Source organism: Pan troglodytes, chromosome 11 (assembly GCF_028858775.2).
Source record: "Pan troglodytes isolate AG18354 chromosome 11, NHGRI_mPanTro3-v2.0_pri, whole genome shotgun sequence".
Taxonomy (NCBI): domain Eukaryota; kingdom Metazoa; phylum Chordata; class Mammalia; order Primates; family Hominidae; genus Pan; species Pan troglodytes.
The window spans coordinates 98,140,057-98,161,163 of NC_072409.2; the positions used below are offsets into that span (position 1 = coordinate 98,140,057).

The 21,107-nt window shown below is 39.2% G+C and overlaps 1 protein-coding gene across 2 annotated transcripts in view; it reads right to left on the reverse strand.

The window, feature by feature from the left end:
* SH3GL2 (SH3 domain containing GRB2 like 2, endophilin A1) overlaps nt 1-21,107 on the reverse strand; it is a 214,130-nt gene that overhangs the window by 12,595 nt on the left and 180,428 nt on the right. The window lies entirely within an intron of this gene.

Sequence of the window (21,107 nt, forward strand, 5' to 3'; positions counted from 1 at the left end):
AATAAAATGAAAACAGTGCAAATAAAATAAGCAACACCTAAAACACACAGAATGAATAGAAGGAAAGGAGAAACAGAGTAATGAAACCACACACGAGTTAATCCCTACAAATCCTATTCGGGCCATTTTACATTTAAGGATGCATTCCTTTTATAAAAGCTGGATGTGGTAAGTGCTTATATCTTGGCTCTATTAAGGGCTGTCTCCAGGTGAGTAATTCTAAACAGTTTAATACATTGTGGCTGATTTTCAAATACATCATTTTGAATGTTGTTCAATTATGAAGAGCTTTATTCTTTTACTAAGAGTATCTTGGATATGTTCTATATTTTCATAAGAAGGAGGAAGAAAGCCATTTTCTACTAGCTTATCTACTTCAAATGATTTTTAAAAAGCCTATTAATTCATATATCTGAAGAGACTAGCTTTTAAGTTCATTCACAAATTTATTACATATTAAGAATCTTGGGTTAATGAAACTTCTGTGTTATTAAAAATATCATCAGACCTCCAAATTAACCATCTTTAAATGTTAACGTAATTATCTTTAAATGATTGTTTAAAGCAGTACTTTAAGAAACTGAGAGTGAGCCTGGAAAATACAAATTTAAAGCACTCAAATTCCTATTATATACTCTCAACCTGGATTGCTTTACCAAGTTGTACGTGCCCTTAGAGATCTGTGTCCCTTCTCTTCTAAACATACCTAACTCCTCTCCTTCAAACTCATGAATCTACTTCTAGGTGATTCCCAGAAGGAAATGTATTGGGTGAATTAAAACAGCAGGAAGCAAAATTAGGATGACCATAAAAGGCTGACCTATTCCCAAAAGGGCCCCACTGTTTTGTCCTCTGCTAAAATGAGTAGTCTCTTTTTTGACCTTAAAATTTATGCTGTCTTTTAAGGAAGACAAATGGGGGCAGTTGAGGCTCAGTCTTAACTCCCAACTCTAAAGCATAATCTGTAGCATCCCTGACGAGCTTTCTAATTCTGGGAACAGCCAAAGGGAGATCTAAGCTCTGCTGAGAATAAAATGGAAGCTCTGCTAGCCCTGCCTGAGTTATTTTCCTCTGACCTAAAAGCAGTGTCCATGTGAGTCACTGCCTGGTCTGTCCTACAGCTACTTATCTAGTGTGGCGACTAGCTGAGGATGCTGTAAACTCAGTACTTCTGCTAAATCTTAGTTTTTATTTCCTAATCCAAACAAACAAACAGGAAAACCACTAGGTCTTGCTTTCCATGGAAAACAGCAGAGTCCATTAAAATGAACATTAGCTTTGAGCACATACAGACATAGCTAAAAATCCAGGCTATAAATCTTGCTAGTTAGCTGTGAATCCCTGAGAAATCTCTCATTTGTAAGACTGTTATCAGTGTTCAATGATAAACAGCAAAAACCAGCACAGACAACACAACAGGCACTGGATACTGGGGAAAATATTCTTTCTTTCCCCCTTCCAGGCTCCCCTGTCTGAGTGTGTGTTCTGGAATGCTCTACTGACAACTTGGTTGCACAGAGAACTGCACTGCCTAGAGTCCCTTCCTTGGACAAAAATCAGAATTGGTCCAAAGTGAGGTTGCGCAAGATTTGGGAGGTGAAGTTGAAGCAGCAGCCCTAATACTATGAAGGCTGGCATTAGTTAGAGAGGGTGACAGAAAGATGCAGAGGTGCCTGTGGCTTCCAGTTTTTCCTTGCTCTTCCCCACTGTGTGCTGAACTACTTCATTTAAACATTTTAATTTTTTATAAAATGCTTCTGTATACATCATTTTGTCAAACCCTTAGGTAAAGCTTTCCTGTTCAGAAGTACCATGACCGCCCACTGTGCTTTGGAATGGCACTAGAGGCTGCTGATACAATCTGATCACACCACTCACTCTGTGGTCTCATAGGATGGTTTGAGAGCAGGTCTCCTTGGCACCAGGCCTGCATTTCCCTCACACTAATTAAATGTTAAGGATTCCGAGGCTACCACTGAGTCTTTTCATTTCTCCTGACTCCATTTCGTAAAGTACAGAAGAGTACAGTTCCACTTCTCAGGTAGGCTAAAAAGCTATATGGTTTGCCATCATTCACTCCAATCTTCCCTTAGGAATGTGGCTCTTTGGAAGCACTTCCTTCTTAAATTATGCCATGAAAATCTGCTCTATGTGAGGATGACAAAAAGTGATCACGTGCTCTCCCAGAATCAGAAAAAAGGCTCTTATTTTCCCCGAAAAAGAGAGTTCCCAAGCTAAATCATGAGTCCTACACCAAATCATGAGTCCCACACCAAGGAGTTTAAAAAAGATTAAATTGATTAAAATCAATAAGTAGGTTACACTGGAAACAATTATGCATTCCCTATACAGAAGAAATGTGAAGTTTCACTGCCTGGTTGAATAGTCATTTACCAAAAATCTATTTTTAAAAGATTTTCTCTGTGATAAAGTAAGCAAAAGAAATATTCATGAAGCACCTATAATGTGCAAGTGCTATGTCTAGGGAGACTCTGAAAGAAGTGAGGTGCAGCCTCTGCTCTTAAAAAGCTTATTATCCAGGTGGAGAGTCAGAGTGCTCACTCACTGCTGTGAGGCAGAGTGTGGGTGAGGCTGTAATGTATTAATATTTACACTGCAGAAGACACAGTAACAAATTCCACCTGAAAGAGTAAGGCTTGGAAGGCTAATGAACAGATGATGCTCCAGCTGGGCTTTCTGAAAGAGTGAACCGTAAAGGGAGAGACCTGGGAAAGGCCATTCTAGGTACCTGGAGAATCTGAGTAAAGTATACAAAACAGAGATAGATCAAGTGTTCAGAGTTTGGAACAACCAGAACTCTCAAATACTGCTGGTAGGAGGATAAATTGGTAGAAAATTCTGGACAACAATTTGGTAGTGTTTACTAAAGCTGAATAGACACATACCCTGCAACCCAGTAACTCCACTTCTAGGTGTATATCCATCAGAAATGTGTACATGCATAACAGACATGTACAAAACTGTGCTATTCAAAATATCTAGAAAATGCAAACACCTAAATGCTCATCAGTGGAGAAAATGGACAAGTAAACTGTGCTAAGTTCTCACAAGGGAATTCTACAGAGCAATGAGAATGAAAGAAGTAGGACAAATAGAAAGATGAACAAAATAAGCCAGATCAAAAGAATACATGTTCTATGATCATATTTCAGTTACAAGACAGATAAAAATGTATAGTATTAAAGGTAAGGGCAGCTAGCATCTGTGGAAGGAGCTTTTGGGATGTTGACAATGTTCAGTTTCTTGAACCATGTACCTTTAAACAGAAGTTTATAATAGTTCATTGAGCAATATACTTATGATATATGTGTTGTACTTTTTGTATGTTACAGATCAATAACAAATTCAGAAATTTCACTCCTAAACATTCTGATGTAATTGGTTTGGCATGTGGTCTGGACACGGCAGTTTTTAAAATCCCAAAGGCGATTCTAATGTGCAGCCAAGGTTGAGAACCACTGTGTTAGTCTCTAGACTGAAAACGTGGGAGGTGATGATACAAATGTGAGATAAAGAATGCAGGACAAAGAGAAGATTTTAGAGTGGAAGTGTGTAAGTACTTCAACTGCAGAAACACAAAGTCTAACAATATCCATGTGGTTGTATAGCAGACAACCAAGCAAATTGGTCTTGGGCTCAAAGGATGGTGGTGGGGGGTAAAGAAAACCAACTTATCTGACAACATCTGAAATCTTGAAGGCTAGGCCATTAGATAACAGAAAGAAGCAGAAGAAAACTGCCCCCAAATGAAGATGAAACAAAATTCAAGAACAGTTTTCTTCCAGTGGTTTTATATGTGGCAGGTGAGATTAGCTTTTAATTGGTGTCTACTCTAAGCCAGGAGCTTTATACAAACAATTTACCTTAATCTTCACAACTCTGTGGGTTTGGTTCAATTACTCCTATTTGCAGAAAGAGGGATGGGCTGCATCTATAAAGAAAGGATATGGAACCTCAGAGAGCCTGGAAAGCCTATCCAAGTTCTCATAGTTACTAACAGGAAAAGATTGGATTCAGGCTCAGGTCTGAGCCACTCCCAAACCCATTCTCTTTCCCATTCCGTCAAATTTCCTGTGGGACTCAAAGTTTCAGATGGAAACCCCTAAGTCTCCAAAAAACAAAATCCTTGTCTAAAGGCTTTTACTAGTGGTGGTCAACCTGATGCATATCAGAATTACTCAGAAAACATTTTAAAACCATAGATTTAAGGACCCCATCTCTATCTTGATGATTTGGACTATCCAGTGGGTTAGGCCACCAAGCATGTGTCCAAGGGGCCTTGGGGATATAAACAAGCAAGCCTGGGCCCTGAAGTCCCACCTCTTATCAGGTCTGGCCAATTGTATCACCTCCTTGAGTTGGCAAGCTGATGATTCTCATGTATCTCTGCAGGCTAGCCTTTTACACTGTATTACAGACTCAGGCATTCTAATACCTACTTGACTGCACTAGGATGTGTAGACCTCTCAAACTTAACATATTCAAACTAAACTCCAGATTTTCCATCATCATCCCAAACCTGCTCCTCCTATAGTACTCTCAATATTAATGAATACAACTCCATTCATTCTTCCACTTGCTCAGGCACTAGACTTCATAGTTATCTTTGATGTCTCTCTTGCCTAATATCCAATTAGTCAGCAAATTCGGTCAGCTCTACATTCAAAACACATCTAGGATCAGACTGTTTCTCACTCTGGTCTAAGCTACTACCATCTATAGCCTGGATTATTAAAATAAGCTCCTGCTGGCCTCCCTGCTTCCACGCTTGCCCCCTATAATCTACTCTCAATAGAAGAGTAAGGACAGTCCTATTTAGTGTAATTCAGATCACATCACTCTTCTCCCCAAAGCACTTTAATGTGTTCCCACGTCATTCAGGGTAGGAATCAAAGTCCCAACAATGGTGACAAGGTCCTATCTGCTCTTGCCTCTCTGACCTCCCCCAGCCAACATGGCACTTTATTGTTCTCATATACATGAGAACTTCCCGGACCCGGTCACACTCTCCCCCTCTTACTCTTCATTTTAATTCACTGCACTGATCACATCTGACATTAGGTATTATTCTCTATCAGTCTCATCCTTCCAGAGTATAGGCTCCATGAAGGCAGGGGCTTTGCCTGCCTCATTCACTCATACATGCCCAGGGCTCAGAACTGCCTTAGAGTAAACGTGGAAGATAACTGAAAAAAATGAACGGATTTCTTCATCTAGAGAATGGAGAAAATCAAAGCTACCTTGCTGGGTTTATTGTGAGGATTAGAAATGATGTTTTAGAGTATCCAGCACCGTGCCTGGCACTTATGGAACTATTCAATAAAATGGAGGCTATGACCAGTATGGTAAATTGTGTTATGGAAGTAGGTTAACCAAGAGGTATACTGAAATGTATAAATATGGCACTCCCAGATTGTCATGGACAAGAGGAAAGTTCTTAGAGTTGGTGGGTTTGGCTATAAATATCTAGTCTGCCTCCAGTATAAAACTAAAGATAGGGATGAGAGCCCAACCTACGCTAAAGGAATAGACTTGGTAAGTGATGAATGTAAAAAAGGTAAGAAGACTGCTATTTGTCCTCCCCAAATTCATATGCTGAAGCCCCAATACCCAATGTAATTGTATTTGGAGATAGTGCTTTTAGGAAGTAATTAAAGGAAGTCAGGAGGTCAAAGTCCTAATCCAATAGGATTGGTGACCTTATAAGAGAGGAAGAGAGAGAACAATCTCTCTCCCTCCACACACATGCACCACGAAAAGGTTACATGAGGACATAGTGAGAAGGCGTCTATCTACCAGCCAGGAAGAGAGCCCTCATCAGAAATTAAAACATGGTCAAGCAACTTGATCTTGGACTATATAACCTCCAGAACTGCAAGAAAATAAATTTCTATTATTTATGATATTTTGTTATGGCAGCCTGAGCTGACGTAGATCAAATTCTGAGGTTCCGGGGGAAAATGAAATGAATTTGGGAGGGATATCACTCAACCCATATACTTTCTTTTTAAACTTGATTATTTTAACAAACTTTAAATCAAAGTAATTTTTTAAAACTATCTGAATTACTATATTTGTGAGCAAACCAATTATTACATAATTTTCATTTCACATGGATTTCTGAAGCTTTTATCTTTATAAATATTCCACCTGGGTTTACTCTTTTTGAATAAAGTCATCTTAAAAAGTTATGTTTGAAAGAAGCCTCTAAAAATATATACAGTTTATTGACTGCATGGTTATTGAGTCCTTGGGTAACAATATTTTACTGACTAAATGCTTTATTTCCATAAGCACACAAGCATGAGATCAACCAATGAATATGTAATCTAAGATTTTCCGAAATAAAGAAGAGGCAGGTCCCTAACACTCTCCATTCTACAAAGGTCTCCCTGCCTCTGTCTACAGGTATTTACAGAGCATTTGCTTCCTCCCTATCCGTGGGAGCTACTCTTTCTTGGCAGTTCAATCCAGTGTGCTGGAGTTAGGCCAGCACTGCTCAGGGGAGCCAAGTGTGAGCCTATTTTTCCAAGTCAGAGTTCAGTGATGTCACACTGGTAGCTTGCAAATGGCCATGTGAGACAGAGAAACTGGCTCATGCTACAAATCAAGGTTTTTCTTCCAGAAAGATGGTTGTTAAGCCTGTAGCAGCACACTGCTGGTTCCTCCCAGCTTGTGGCAAGTTTTATTGCACTTCAATTCTCATCTGTGGTGGCCAGGTAGGTATTATCATACTTCTTGGCTTAAAAAAAAAAGATGGGACATTTTGAAAATGCAAAGTACAAAGAATAACATAACACACTCATATACACATTATTCAGATTTCTCACTGTTAAGTACAATGTTCCTGATAATCTCTCTAAACAAGTATTAATGCTTCCTTTATAGCATTTTTGTGTGTGTGTCTCTAAAATAGGACAGACTTGAGGTTGTGAGGTTGTTGAGGTTGTGACAGACATTTGTAGGAAAGCCCCTGAGATTCTTTTTCTGGAAAAGTGTAAAATGTCAGGGGACCAAGCCTCTGAGGGCCAGGCAAAAGCGGTGTTTTCTAAGGGGGTTTAGTCCCAAGGACAGTGATGCCAGAAGATGGAATGCTCCTTTTCCTAGGGAAAAAAACAGGGAGTTTTAATGTCTGCTTTTTTAAAAGTTTCATTTACTACAATTCAAAATCAAGGTTTATCACAAATGAGATTTCTGTCACACTGGAAACCAGCAGTCTCTGTGGAACGTACATGCCCAGCACAAACCTCAACAAAGGGTGGGGCTGCAGAGGCACAGGGGTGTGAAAATGAGTGTTCCCTGCTGGAAGAGCAAGGATAAGGGGTGATTCTGCCCTCCGCACCCTATTTTTCTCCCCACCCTAGATGATTATGATGGCAGTATTTTGGGAAAGACCTTTTGTAAATCACTTTTTAAAAATTACAACCTGATTTAAATTGCTGTATTCTCAAGAGTGGCTTCCTTCTTTCACTGTGAAATTTCACATAAAAACATAATGACAGGGCATCTGTCTATCACAACAGGGAAGAAGAGAATCCAACCCCCACCCTTGGTGTGAGTTGATGAACACAGCTGATGCACTTGGGCAGAACAGGTGGCCACAGTACTCCAAGTCACATCTTCGTGTTCTGACTGTTGGGGGAAATCTAATGGCTTTAGCATCCATCAGGGAAGACCAAAGACATGAAACATGGTTTCTGAAATCTTTCACTGCTTTTAGTGACCTAATTCCTTTGTCATCCCTATCTGTCTTATAGAAACCAAGCCTCATTACCCAAAGGAGCAGAGATCTTGAGCAGGACAAATGCCGAATAATTGGTAGTAGTATTCATTAATTGCTACTATCTGGTCCAGAAACTTAGAAAGAGCCCTGAAATACCTGAAAAACTGAAGACCATAACCAGATTTCATCCTATAACTATAATTTCAGAAGTTATCTACTACATATATAATGCGTACACATCATCCAGCCTTGCAAAACACAACAGATGGGTTTTGTTTCTCCATTTTACAGATGGAAAATGAAGTACAGAAAAATGTTAGTTTTTTTCTCTATTTTCCCACTTTTGGAGAAAATTACAGTTGACGTCTATTTCGTTGAAATGGCAACCAACAGCTAAAAATACACTTGCCCCTTCATCACCTATCAAGAGCCAAGGATGTCTTTAACTGATGGAAAAAATTAAAAGTTTGCTCTTGGAAAAGATCAACAAAATTGACAAACATTTAGCTAGCTGAACTAGAAAAAAACAGAGAGAAAAGACACAAATTACTAAAATCAGAAATAAAAAGTGGGGATATTCATTCTGATCTACACAAGTAAACAAGATTATTAAGAGAGTACTATGAACAACTGCACAACAATGAACTGTATAACCTAAATGAAATGGACAAACTCTTAGAAACACAAAACCTACCAATACTAACTCACAAAGAAATAGAAAATCTGAACAGACCTATCATTAGTAAGAAGATTGAATCAGTAATCAAAAATCTCCCAACAAAAACAAGCCTAGGATCTGATGGCTTCACCAGTGACTTCTACCAAATATTTGAAGAACTAACACCAACTCTCTTCAAACTTTTCCAAAAAATTGAAGAAGGAAAATTTCCTGCTCATTCTATGAGGACAGCATTATCTTGATAGCAAAGCCAGACAAAGACACTACAAGACAACTACAGACCAATATCTCTTATAATCATTGTTGTGAAAATTCTCAACAAAATGCTAGCAAAGCAAATTCAACAGCATATATTAAAAATTATACCCCACGACCAAGTGGTATTTGTTCCTGAAATACAAGCATACAGTTCAATATACAAAAATGGGTCCATCTAATACTTCAAATTAACAAAATAGAGTAAAAAAAAAAACACACACACGATCATCTCAATTGATGCAGGAATAAGTGTTGACTAAGTTCAACACCTTTTCATGATAAAAACAATAAGCTAGGAATAGGAAGAAATTACCTCAACATGGTAAAAGTCATATATGAAAACCTCACAATGAACATCATACTAAATGGTGAAAGACTGAAGGCTTTTACTCTAAGATCAGTAACAAGACAATGATGCCCACTGTGACCACATCTATTCAACACAGTACTGAAAGTTCTGGCCAGGGCAATTTGGTAAGAAAAAGGAATCCAAATTGGATGTAAACAAGTAAAATTATCTATTTTCAGATGACATGATCTTACATATAGAAATCTCTAAAGACTTCCCACAAAAAGCTGTCAGAACTAATAAATGAATTCAACAAAGTAGCAGGACACAAAGTCAACACACAAAAATCAGTTGCATTTCTATACACTGACAACGAACAATCTGAAAAGGAAATTAAAAGGTTAATTCCATTTACAATAGTATCAAAAAGAATAAAATACTCAGGAATTAATTTAACCAAGGAGGTAAAAGACTTCAACAATGAAAACTACCAAACACTGCTGAAAGAAATTTTAAAAGACATATATAAATGGAAATACATCCCATGTTCATGAACTCAAAGACTTAATATTATTAAGATGTCAACATTATTCAAAGCAATCTAAAGATTCAATGCAATCCCTATCAAAGTCTCAGTAACATTTTTTGTAGAAATGGAAATCCCACCCTAAAATTCATATGGAATCTCAAGGGACTCCAAATAGCAAAAAGAATCTTAAAAAAACCAAGCTAGAAGACTCACACCTCCTGATTTGAAAACTCACTACAAAGCTATGGTAATACAGTGTGGTACTGTCATAAAGACAGACATGTAGGCCAAGGGAACAGAGCAGAGGGCCCAGAAATAAACTCTTGCATACACGGTCAAATGATTTTTGACAAAGGTACCAAGACCACTCACAAGAAATAATAGTCTTTTCAACCAATGGTGCTGGGAAAAATGGATCTATATGCAAAAAAATGAATTTGGACCTTTTTCTAATACTATATACAAAAATTAACTCCAAATACATTAAAGAGCTAGCTGTAAGATCTAAAACTCTAGAACTCTTAGAAGAAAACACAGGCAAAAGCTTCATGACATTGGATGTGGCAATGAATTCCTGGATATGATACCAAAGGCATACGCAACAACAAAAAAAATTACACAATTGGACTTCACGAAAGTTAAGAAATTGTGTGCATCAAAAGACACTATAAACTGAGTAAAAAGGCAACCCACAGAATGGGGGAAAATATTTGTAAATCATATCTGATATGTACAGAACTCCTAAAACGCAACAAAAAACCCAAACAACTGGATTAATAAATGAGCGAAGGCTTGAATTGACATTTCCCCAAAGAAGACATACAAATGGCTAAAAAGCACATAAAAAGGTGGTTAACTTCACTAATCATTAGGTCATTACAAATCAAAACTATAATGAGATACCACCTCACACTCATAAGGATGGTAAACATCAAAAAACCAGAAAATAACAAGTGTTAGCAAGGATGTAGAGTAACTCGAACCCTTGTGCACTGTTGGTGAGAAAGTAAAATGCTGTGGAAGAGAGCACAGTGGTACCTCAGAAATAAAAAATAGAATTCCCTTAAGTTCCAGCAATTCCATTTCTGGATATTTACACAAAATAATTGAAAGCAGAGTTTCAGAGAGATATTTGTATACTCATGGTCATAGAAGCATTATTCACAATAGCTAAAATGTGAAAGCAACTCAGTTGTCTATCAACAGGTGAATCTATATAAAAATTGCATTATTTACACACAACGGAATATTATTCAGCCTTAAAAAGGAAGGCAATTCTTATATACACTATTACATAAGTAAACCTTGGGACATTATGCCAAGTGAAATAAAGCCGTCACAAAAAAGACAAATGCTATGTGATTCCACTTACATGAAGTAATTAGAATAATTAAAATCATAGAGCCAGAAAGTAGAATGGTGGTAGCCAGCGGCTGAAGTAGGAAAGGGGGAGTTATTACTTAATGGGGACAGAGTTTTACTTTTACAAGACAAAAAGAGTTATGGAGATGGATGGTGGTGGTGATTATGCAACATTATGAATGTATTTAATACCAGTGAAATGTATACTTAAAAATAGTTAAGATAATTTCATGTTATGCATGTTTTACTATGAAAAATAAGAAAAATTAATTCTAAATTATTTTAACTAAATTTGTGAAGTCTAATATAGAGATTACAATTGTAATATGAGTATAAATCCTCAAATCACACTAAATAAGATTTGGGGCTTAATACTTCCAAAAAATTTATGTAATAAATAGCATCTTAGCATGCATTTCATTTTGGCAACATGTGATTATTGCATATTATGGCCTAGTTTTCTTAGGTGAAGTCTCAGAGCATCTACAAGTCTGAAACGTGGCCCTCTGATGCTCCCTGCACTGATACCAATGTGCTCTGCTGTTTTGCACACTAACAATTACGAAATGACAGAAAGAGTTATATTGTAATGAGAACTTAGGTAAATATACTCACATCTATGTTGTTTCTTTTGTAGTTAACTATTAGAAGACACTGAGAAAAGGGAAGAGGAAGATTTGCCTACTGACTTACACAAATAGACAACCCTAGCACTGGATCGTGCTACTCTCAACCCAAATAATGGTATTTATATAACACCTCTCTCCAAGGTGACAAAGCTCTTTTATGCCTCAAGTAGGAACCAGCGGGGAGGGATATTAAGACCCTGTGCTGTAGTACACAGTCAGCAGCCCTAAGAACTTGTGACATGGGGCAGCAAACATCTCCCACCTCAAGATGGGGTGCTGCAAGGTGCCAACACAGGTCTCACAGAGTGCCCTGGCAAAGCAGGCAACTGTCCCCCTCAGGGGCATAAAACAGTTTGTGAAATCTGAAAAATACACAACCCTCAGTGTCCTATCATCATCAGCCTTTGCTTTCTCAGGTTTTCAGAGCAAATAGAGGGTGGTGGTAAATAATATATCCTTATTGTAAGAAGGGTCCTGCAGTGGGATTTCTAAAGACCTTGCCCAGGGAGGAACTGCTGGGTTAGCATCTGAGATGCCCTAGGTTGAGCTGCAGTACCCCAGGAAAGGAAGGTGCATAATATTTCTTGAGTCCCTACTAAGTGTCAGGCACTGTGCCAAGTGTTCTTTGCTATCATGTTTCAAAACACAAAGATATCTTCAGTCTTTGGTGGAACTGGACTGACCTATACTCCCTGGGGGGTTCAGGAGACCTCATCTTAAGCTGAAAAGACAGTGACAGGTGTTCCCAATCTACCTCCTACTTCAATGTAAGGTATCCAAGGAGCCTAAAGCCACCGGGCAAATAGCCTGATGGCCCCAGCAGACAGTTGTATGCTTGAAATAGGAGCTCTGGCTGGGAACAGCCACACTGTATTAGTTTTCTACATAGAATAACAAAGTACCACAAACTCAGTGGCTTCAAACAACACACATTACCTCACAGTTTCCGCAAGTAAGTCTGGGCATGCCTAAATTGAGTCCTATGCTCAGGGTCTCGCCAGGCTGCAAACAATGTAGAGTCAGACTGCTTTGCCATCTGGAGGCCAGAGAGGGGAGAAGTCTGCATCCAGGCTCACGTGGGTTGCTGTCTTCCTGAGTCCGGGCTGTTCACTTCTCTGTGGCAGTGTGATCGAGAGCTCTGGCTTCCCACTGGCTGCTGGCCAGGGGCCACCCTTAGGTTCTAGAGACCACCCCCAGTTCCTTGACATGTGGTCCTCTCCTTGGGCTGTCATAACATGGCAGTGTGCTTCTTCTAGACAAGGAAGGGAATGTCTCTCGTATTAGTCTGCTAAGACTGTCTCACATAATGTGACTTGATCATGGGAGTGATGCACCATCGATTTTGCCATATAATGTAATCACTATCAAGGGAGTGGTGAGTAGTTGATTCCATTACCTTTGCCATATTTATCGGTTAGCAGCAAGTCACAGGTTCCATCTACACCCAACGGGAAGGGATTATATAAGGGTGTGAATCTGTACGAGTCACCCTAGAGTATACCTGCCACACATACCAAGCCTGGAGGTATCTTTGTAGTTTAAGACTTTGTAGCATAAGACATTTTGTTTTGAAAACAGAATGTGCCTTGGAGATAGTAATATCTGAATAAAGATTCTGGCTGTTCTGTTGTATACTTCGGGCAAATTGCTAATCACCTTGCAGCTTCAGTTTTCTCATCCAAAAATAGATACAACGATTATCTATGTATATAAACATAAATGTCTATTAATAGCTTCAGCCCAGTGATTTTATACATGACAGTATGCACATCCACACTTTTCCCAAAGCAATTGTGAAATATACTAATTGTACATGACACCAAATAGATATTACACAGAGAACAGCTCTGATACTGATCCGTAAAAGTCTGCAGACCAAGACACTTACCTGAAAAGTTAGCTACTCCTGTAAGATGGAGCTTATATATGCTTCACATGATTTGATTCATTCATTAAGCAAATTAATCAATCGCTAGCACCAAACTCTGTGCTAGGAACTGGGTATACATAAAGGAGTAAAAGAGACATAGTCCTTGTCTTCAATGACTATGTTTACAATATACTGGAAGAGATGAACAGCATTTATTTACTGAGGGCACTACTTCCATTATTACGAATAGTAAATAAGACAGACAAGACTCTACCCTTCTGGAGATTACGTTCTATATGAGAAATGGGAGTGATGTGAAAACAATAAACAAAAAGATAAATTAGAAGATAATTCCAAATGTTGATAGGAAATAATATAAGGAGGTATGAGAGGGATGAGGAGAAACTATTTTCAATAGGGGTGGGGGCAGGAAAGGACTGTACAGGGAGACGGCATCTGACTGAAGGTGGAGTGATGAGGAGCAGCGGACATTAACAGGAGCTGGAGAAGAGCGTTCCAGGCAGAAGAAACACCTGTGCAAAGACCCCGAGGCAGGAACAAGGCTGAGGATAATTCTCAGTGCAATGGAAGCCAGTGGAGAGTTACAAGCAGAGGAGTGACAAGATGTGAATTACATCTTTAATGGATGGAACTGGCTGCTATGTGAAGAATGTAAAATAGGAGAGTAATAATGGAAAAAGGCAGTATACTGAACAAATCATAAGTTGCACAAAGTAAATATTATGAAAAGTGCAATAAAAGAATAGAATTGGGCTCTTAGCAGTGTACAAACAATCCTGTGCTCAAGTCACTGCGTCACTGCATTTCGGTAGCAGTGACAAGCAACACTTTAACAAGTAAATGTACATCTGAAGTGGTGCTAAATGCTCTGAAGAAAAGTAAAACAAGAAAAGGCTTAGGAAGTTAGAAGGGCTGATGTTTTAAACAAGATGGTCAGGAAAGCTGCACAAATTAGGTGACATTTGAGCAGAGACCCCAGCGAAGGTTTTGAGAAGACATGGAGAGGAAGTGATTGAGGCAAAGGGGCTGGCCAGGCCCCACGAACAACAGTGCCTGTGTGTTTGAGGAAGGCTAGCTCAGAAGGAGCGAGATGGAGACGGCCAGGAACATAAGGAATGAGCTCAGATCCTCAGGACTTTGTAACCCACATAAGTGCGTTCAATTTTATTCTAAGTGAGGAACTTCTCAAGAGATTTGTTGAGGGGAACTCATGTGATATAAAGGTAGCATGAGAATATAAAACTGGAGTAGAAATGATTTTGACTTGGCCCTCAGAAGACACCACTCAGAGTCGAGATACATAGGCTGAGACAGGAGGGATGGTGAGAAGACAGTTGTCGAAGAAGGGGCAGATAAGGGCCCATATTCTACCAGGAGAAGGGGAAACAGCCGCTACAAACTCCTGATACAGCAAAGAACTTGAGGAATTGAAGAAACTATAGGCCACAGAGTGAACAAGAGGGAGAAGGAACTAGGAGAGACAGAAAGCACAGGGGCCACCACATGCTGGATCTTAAAGGCCATGCTGAGGATGATTTAGGTATGGTATTTATTTATAGTATTTAGGGACTATTCACGTGAGGTGCCATTAACTTAATTCTCAATATACATGTACACATGCATTTTAAATGTATTTTAAATGTATACTATATTTGTTATGATTAAGAATCTGGTTGTTTTTTTTTTTTTTTTTTTTTTAGAGACAGAATCCCGCTCTGTCGCCCAGGCTGCAGTGCAGTGGCATGATCCTGGCTCACTGCAAGCTCCGCCTCCCGGGTTCACGCCATTCTCCTGCCTCAGCCTCCCAAGTAGCTGGGATTACAGGTGCCCACCACCAAGAGCAGCTAATTTTTTGTATTTTTAGTAGAGACAGAGTTTCACTGTGTTAGCCAGGATGGTCTCTATCCCCTGACCTCGTGATCCGCCCACCTCAGCCTCCCAAAGTGCTGGGATTATAGACGTGAGCTACTGTGCCCAGCCCTGATTAAGAATCTTTTAAGTAAGATCTGGCTTTAGCATTCATTGTTTAGACACACAAGTAAAGAATATCATTATTCCACCAGTTCTAGCTGACTTAAAAGTCTGACTCACTTACAGTGTCTCACATATTTCAGGAACCTATTTTCAATATTTTCCCCAAAGATGTAGAAGTAGAAACCCTCCAGTCTTTCAATACGTTAGTATATGAATTATATCACCCACCACCTGACTTAAGTTTTCTTTCTTAATATATTTATCCTTGAAATACCCTATTCCTTTGAAGCTTAACAACATTTTCCTCACAACTGCTTTTGTAATCTGTCCTTTATGCATTTTGATTATTTTTCATTGCCAGGATGTGGAAATGGAAAAGCTCTGGCTACTTGACTCAGCACACATCCCTTATTCTTTAAGTGAAGGATGGATATATTCATTCATACACCTATTCACCAGACATACTGCGAGCAAACAATGTACCAGGCATAATGCTAAGGACTCTAAAAGATGCAAAGATGAATACAAGTTATCCTGTCCTCCAGGAAAAAACAGCAAATTCAGTGTGTTGTGAGACCAAGGATTTGGCTACATGAATGCCAAGTAATACATGTATTCATTTTCAGTTCCACAGTCACCAAATATAATCACTGTATTTATTCATCTTTGGAAGGACATGATTAAGAGCACAGCCTGTGGGAAAAGAAGTACACTAATTTTAATAGAGTATCTTTCCAGGGACTAATGGTACATTTTAAACTAATACAGCTAGCTTTTATTTCCACAGGCAATATTTCACAAATGAGATTTGAAATTATTAAAAAATTCTAAATAGACATCGAATGACCCCAATTTGATACCCAAATCTCAGAAATGCTGGAAATATCTAGACCATATAGGCATTCAAGGGAAAAGCATTTCCATAGAGAAACAAACCCCTACTGTGTACAACATTTTTCACATTCAAGCTGCTTTTTATGTAAGCAGTTTGGAAATTTGTATTAGATTATCACATCAGGGTAAGAGTAACTTCTCAGTGCAAACTGAAAAGGCCTCTCTCATAACAAGGATGCTAAGTCTGGAAAGGGTCCACAGTCCAACTGTCTACAATTCCATTCAAGTGTCATGAAACAGACTTTCGAATTTTTTTTTAAAAAATCCAGAGCCTAAAGATATCCTAATTCTAAACCAAGAATCCATTTCTCTGTTGAAAAAAAACCCACTGATAAAACATAAAACCAAGGAGGTAAACATGAAACATATATCAAACAGAAAGGCAAACTATCTAGTGCTGTACTGTCTATTATGGGCACCACTGGCCACAGCGGGCTGCTGAGCACCTGAAATGTGGCTAGTCCAAATTGAAATGTGCTGTAAGTATAAGATACAGACCGAAATTCAGAGTATGAAAAAAAACAAAAAATATCTCAATAATTTTTAATAGTGGTTAATATTTTGGCTATAATGGGTTAAATAAAATATATTATTAAAGACAATTTCATCTTTCTTTTTACTTGTATAATGTGGTTTCTAGAAAATTCAAAATTACATATGTGGCTTGCATCCTATTTCTATTGGACAACATTGATTTAGTTTTTGCTCCCCCGTAAGGCATCAGAATATCTAAAGAAAACTGAGTTGTATATTCTTCAGTGATTTTTGCTCACATATATCGTAAGAATAGGCACTTACAACCAGTAGAATGGAATTTGTGCACAGTACTTTCTATATTCAAATTATTTCTTATTTAAGCAGTTTAGGAATGTGTACTGGTTTATGCTATTCCAGTTCAAGCTTGGATGACTTTACAGCTGTCTGTCCTGCGTTCTCGAAAGCCCACCCTCACAGGGCAGACCTTTAAGCCTGTGATCCCGCTCACACTTCCACATCTCATCAGTTAGCTGGATTTTCCAGGAGGAATTAGCTGTGAAGCCTTCTGGGCTCCTCTCCTCAGACTGTGTGTAACTTACACTAAGACTGTGAGGTTCCAGAGGACAAGCCTCCAGTCTTGGTCTCATTTCTGCCCCACAGCATCTAGAATTGCTCTTTGCATAAAAGTAAATGCATGTGACGAATGTTGGTTACATATGAGTATCTGATGATTTAGGGAAAAGGAAGAATTTTTCCTCCTACTTTTTGTATTAGAGAAGTTTTAGTACGTTAGACACTGACAGTCAACTGTGCTTCATAATTCATTTATTCCAATATCCAAGTGCCTGTTGGCTGCCTGGAACTGAGCTGGGGGCTGGGGATGTGGTGGTGAATAAGACAGGCACAGTGCTGAACTCACGGGGGATGAAAAACAAAACCACAAGTATGGCATGTGCCCCACTGAAAAGCAGCTGGGATTACAAGAGGGACAGTGACAGGGGAACCTAATGTGGTTGGAGCCAAGGAAGGCTAATAAGTGACCTTCACGCTGGACCCGAGGGAGCTGTTAGCCTAGCAAGGTGTTGGGGAAAGGGCAGGCTGACCATGCAGGGAGGGCCCCTTAAGCCATGTTAAAAATGAAAGTTAATCCTAAAGGCATGAAAAGCCATGGAAGGGTTTTACATAATATGACCAAATTTGCTTTTTAAAATATCATTCTGGAGATGGGTAAGAGTGGATGTAGGACTTTCACAGAGCATAGCCATGTATTCTTAAAAGCTAAACAAAATCACTTTGGTCATCACTTCAATAGGAACTGAGTTTTAGGAATAGAAAACATGTGTAAGCTCCACACCCCCAAGACGTGAAAGCCAGCAAGCACCCTGGAGCAGTAATCTAATACAGATGTACTCCCAAAGTAACCTCAAAGCATCAAATCCTACTGATTCCCCTGGCCTGTCCATGTAAATTTGTTACTTGGCATCAGGCCCTGTCCTAACCCAAGCCATATCTTGCTTATTCAGAACCAGCATTCAGTATCCACACTGGTTGGCCCAGCTCTAGGGTTCACTGAAAGGCTGAGTGGGCAAAGTATTTAGCAAACTGCACGAGTTTGGGAATATTCTTTCTGCTCTCCTGTGCCCAAGGACTGTCTCTCTGGGTGTTTGCCTAACTCTCAACTTTACCAGTTACCTGGTCTGGGCTCTATGGCCAGTGTCTACTCTCAGGGCAAGAAGCTGGTGGAGGGATGAAATTGTACCTGTTGTAAACAATTAAATGCAGGTTGTTTAAATTCTGTGGAATGATTACACAAAATTTTGTTTTGTTCTGGACTCTTCTGGGTAGTACTTACTCATATATGTATGTGGCCTGCCCATACATAACTGTTTTTCTGAAACCAACCTCGAATTGCCTGTAATGGCCTTCATTGTTCTTAGTGGCAGATGTCCATTCAACTCTCAAATAGTCACAAAACCATTATATTGGCAGCCAATTAGCACATGCAATATTGTATTAAAAATGTCATTTCTAAACATTCAGATCTTCTCAATTACCTCCTCCTTTGATGTTTTTTTATTAAAATAAAAATAAGCCTTAATCCCACAATTTCCTTTCTGAATTTCTCTGGTACTCACTCTGAAAGGGAAGGACCCTTCACACCTAAATGAAATGGAGCCTACCCTTCTCAGAGGCAGGATCGTGCAACGTGAAGTGCAGAGACTTAGGAGGTAGTCAGACCTGAGTTCCAATCTTGTCTTCATCCCTTCCTAGGTGTATGAATGGGAAAGTTCCTTAAATTCTCTGACCCTTGTTTTTTCCTGAATAAAATGAGGCTAGCGTACTGGATTAGTTTTCTAGAGCTGTCATTTCAAATGACCACAAACTGGGCAGCCTGAAAGAAAAGAACTGATTCCCTCACAGTTCAGCATACCGGAAGTCTGAAATCAAGGTGTCAGCAAAGTTGGTTCCCTCTGGAGGCTCTGAGAGAATCCTTCCTTATGTCTTCCAGCTTGTGGTGGTGGCTACTGCCATTCCTTTGCTCGTGACGTGTAACTTCAACCTCTTCTCATTCTTCACGTGGCCTTCTTTTCTGTGTTTCTCTGTGTCCTCTCCTCTTCTCATAAGGACACCCATCATTGGTTCTAGGGGCCACCCTAAATCTAGGAAGAGTTCATCTCAAGATCCTACATCACTACTTACATCTGCAAGGATTATTTCCAAATAAGGTCACATTCCTTATAAGTTTAGTTCTGGATGGACCTGAATTTGGGGAGACACACTATTCAACCCACCACACCTACCTACAACAGAGCACAGTTCCATTATACTCAGGAAAACTGATGCGCTCCCACTGATTATTTGTGTTACAATGAATTTTTAGTCTATTTTCATACTAGAAATTCTTCAACTGTTTTTACTTTATATGGAGAAAAATGGTTACTTTTAAAGATGAGACAGTGCCTCATATACCTAGCACTGCACTGAAAATGCATCAGTGCTCCATAAATACTATATTCCTCCTCCCATTGCCTTTCTCTTAGCCCTACAAACATGAGTTACAAGTACAACTCATGTGAAAATCCCAGGAAATCATGGAGTACTTCAAGGTTCTAGGCAAAGATAAAGACCAAAACTTCTTGCCCCTATATAATAATTTCTTGCGGGGAAGCAGGACGAGCAGTTCTCTTTCAGAACTTGACCTATGACAGTGGTTTAAACACTAAGGAATAAATGTGCATCCAAGAGATCTTTGCATCTCTGTGAAAAACACTGGTTACCAAGAAGGTTCTGGGTAAAAATAAGAAACCTGATTTTTGCAGTTCTTTGACAAATTTGCTAAGCATTTGAAAATGTATCTAGACCACTGTCAGTTAAATTCCTGGTTCCTATAGCTTACCACATTTTCTTCCATATTTTCCTCCCTCACATAAGCTCATTTCTAATGTGTTTTATGAACAAAAACAACAGCAACAAAAATCCAGAAAGTTATTCCTACATAGTCTGCTCATCCACAGAATAGCAGCTGGGCTGGTCATAGGTGAATAAGGATGGAAGGAAGCTGCAGCCAGCAGCAGGCGGCATAGAAAAGGAGCCAGCACTTAGTACAGCACACACCTGCTTCCTCTCATCCCATACCCGCCCTTTTTTTTTTTTAATCACTTGTTCACTATTGCTCAGTATCCAAACTCATTGGGGCTGAAGCAGTTGTCTGCACCATCCTCTCTAGGACCATAAAATACATGGAACCCCAACCTGAAACTTGCAAAGAAACTAGCCTCAAGATTAAGGGGTCTTCCAAATATTCACACATCTCACTTAAATACAACCAGCCTCGCTTCCCGTTTCCATGCCCTGTGGTTAGAAACTGACACACAGGAATGGTAATGAGGAGGTCTATCAGGTAGGCTGCTTTGCTTTGCTTTGCTTTGCTTTGCTATACCTAGTGCCTACCGAAACTGCCCCAACTCTGCCTGGTCCTCTTATCAACATATAGCTCCGTTATCTCTATTACCACTTCTTTTTCTTAGAGTATAACAAGTTAGCAGGAACCAATGCTGATCTGTGATGTGCTTGGAGAAGAATCAGAATCAAGATCAACGCTCTGAAGACTTTGGTGATGCCCTATGAAGAAACCCTCTGTGTTTCATGAAAACGATTCACCTCCCTACTTTTTCACATCTTCTGGGAATCATTATATCTTACCTTAAACTATCCCAATTTTCCTTCTTACCATCTCTTGAAAGTTCAAACTGCTAACAGTTTATAGCTACTCTGATATTATGTGTCACCTGAACTGTTTGCATACATTGTTAAATATACCACAGTCAGATAAAATACCACAGATCTTCCAGTTACTTCAATGTGAGCTTTAAAAAGCCCT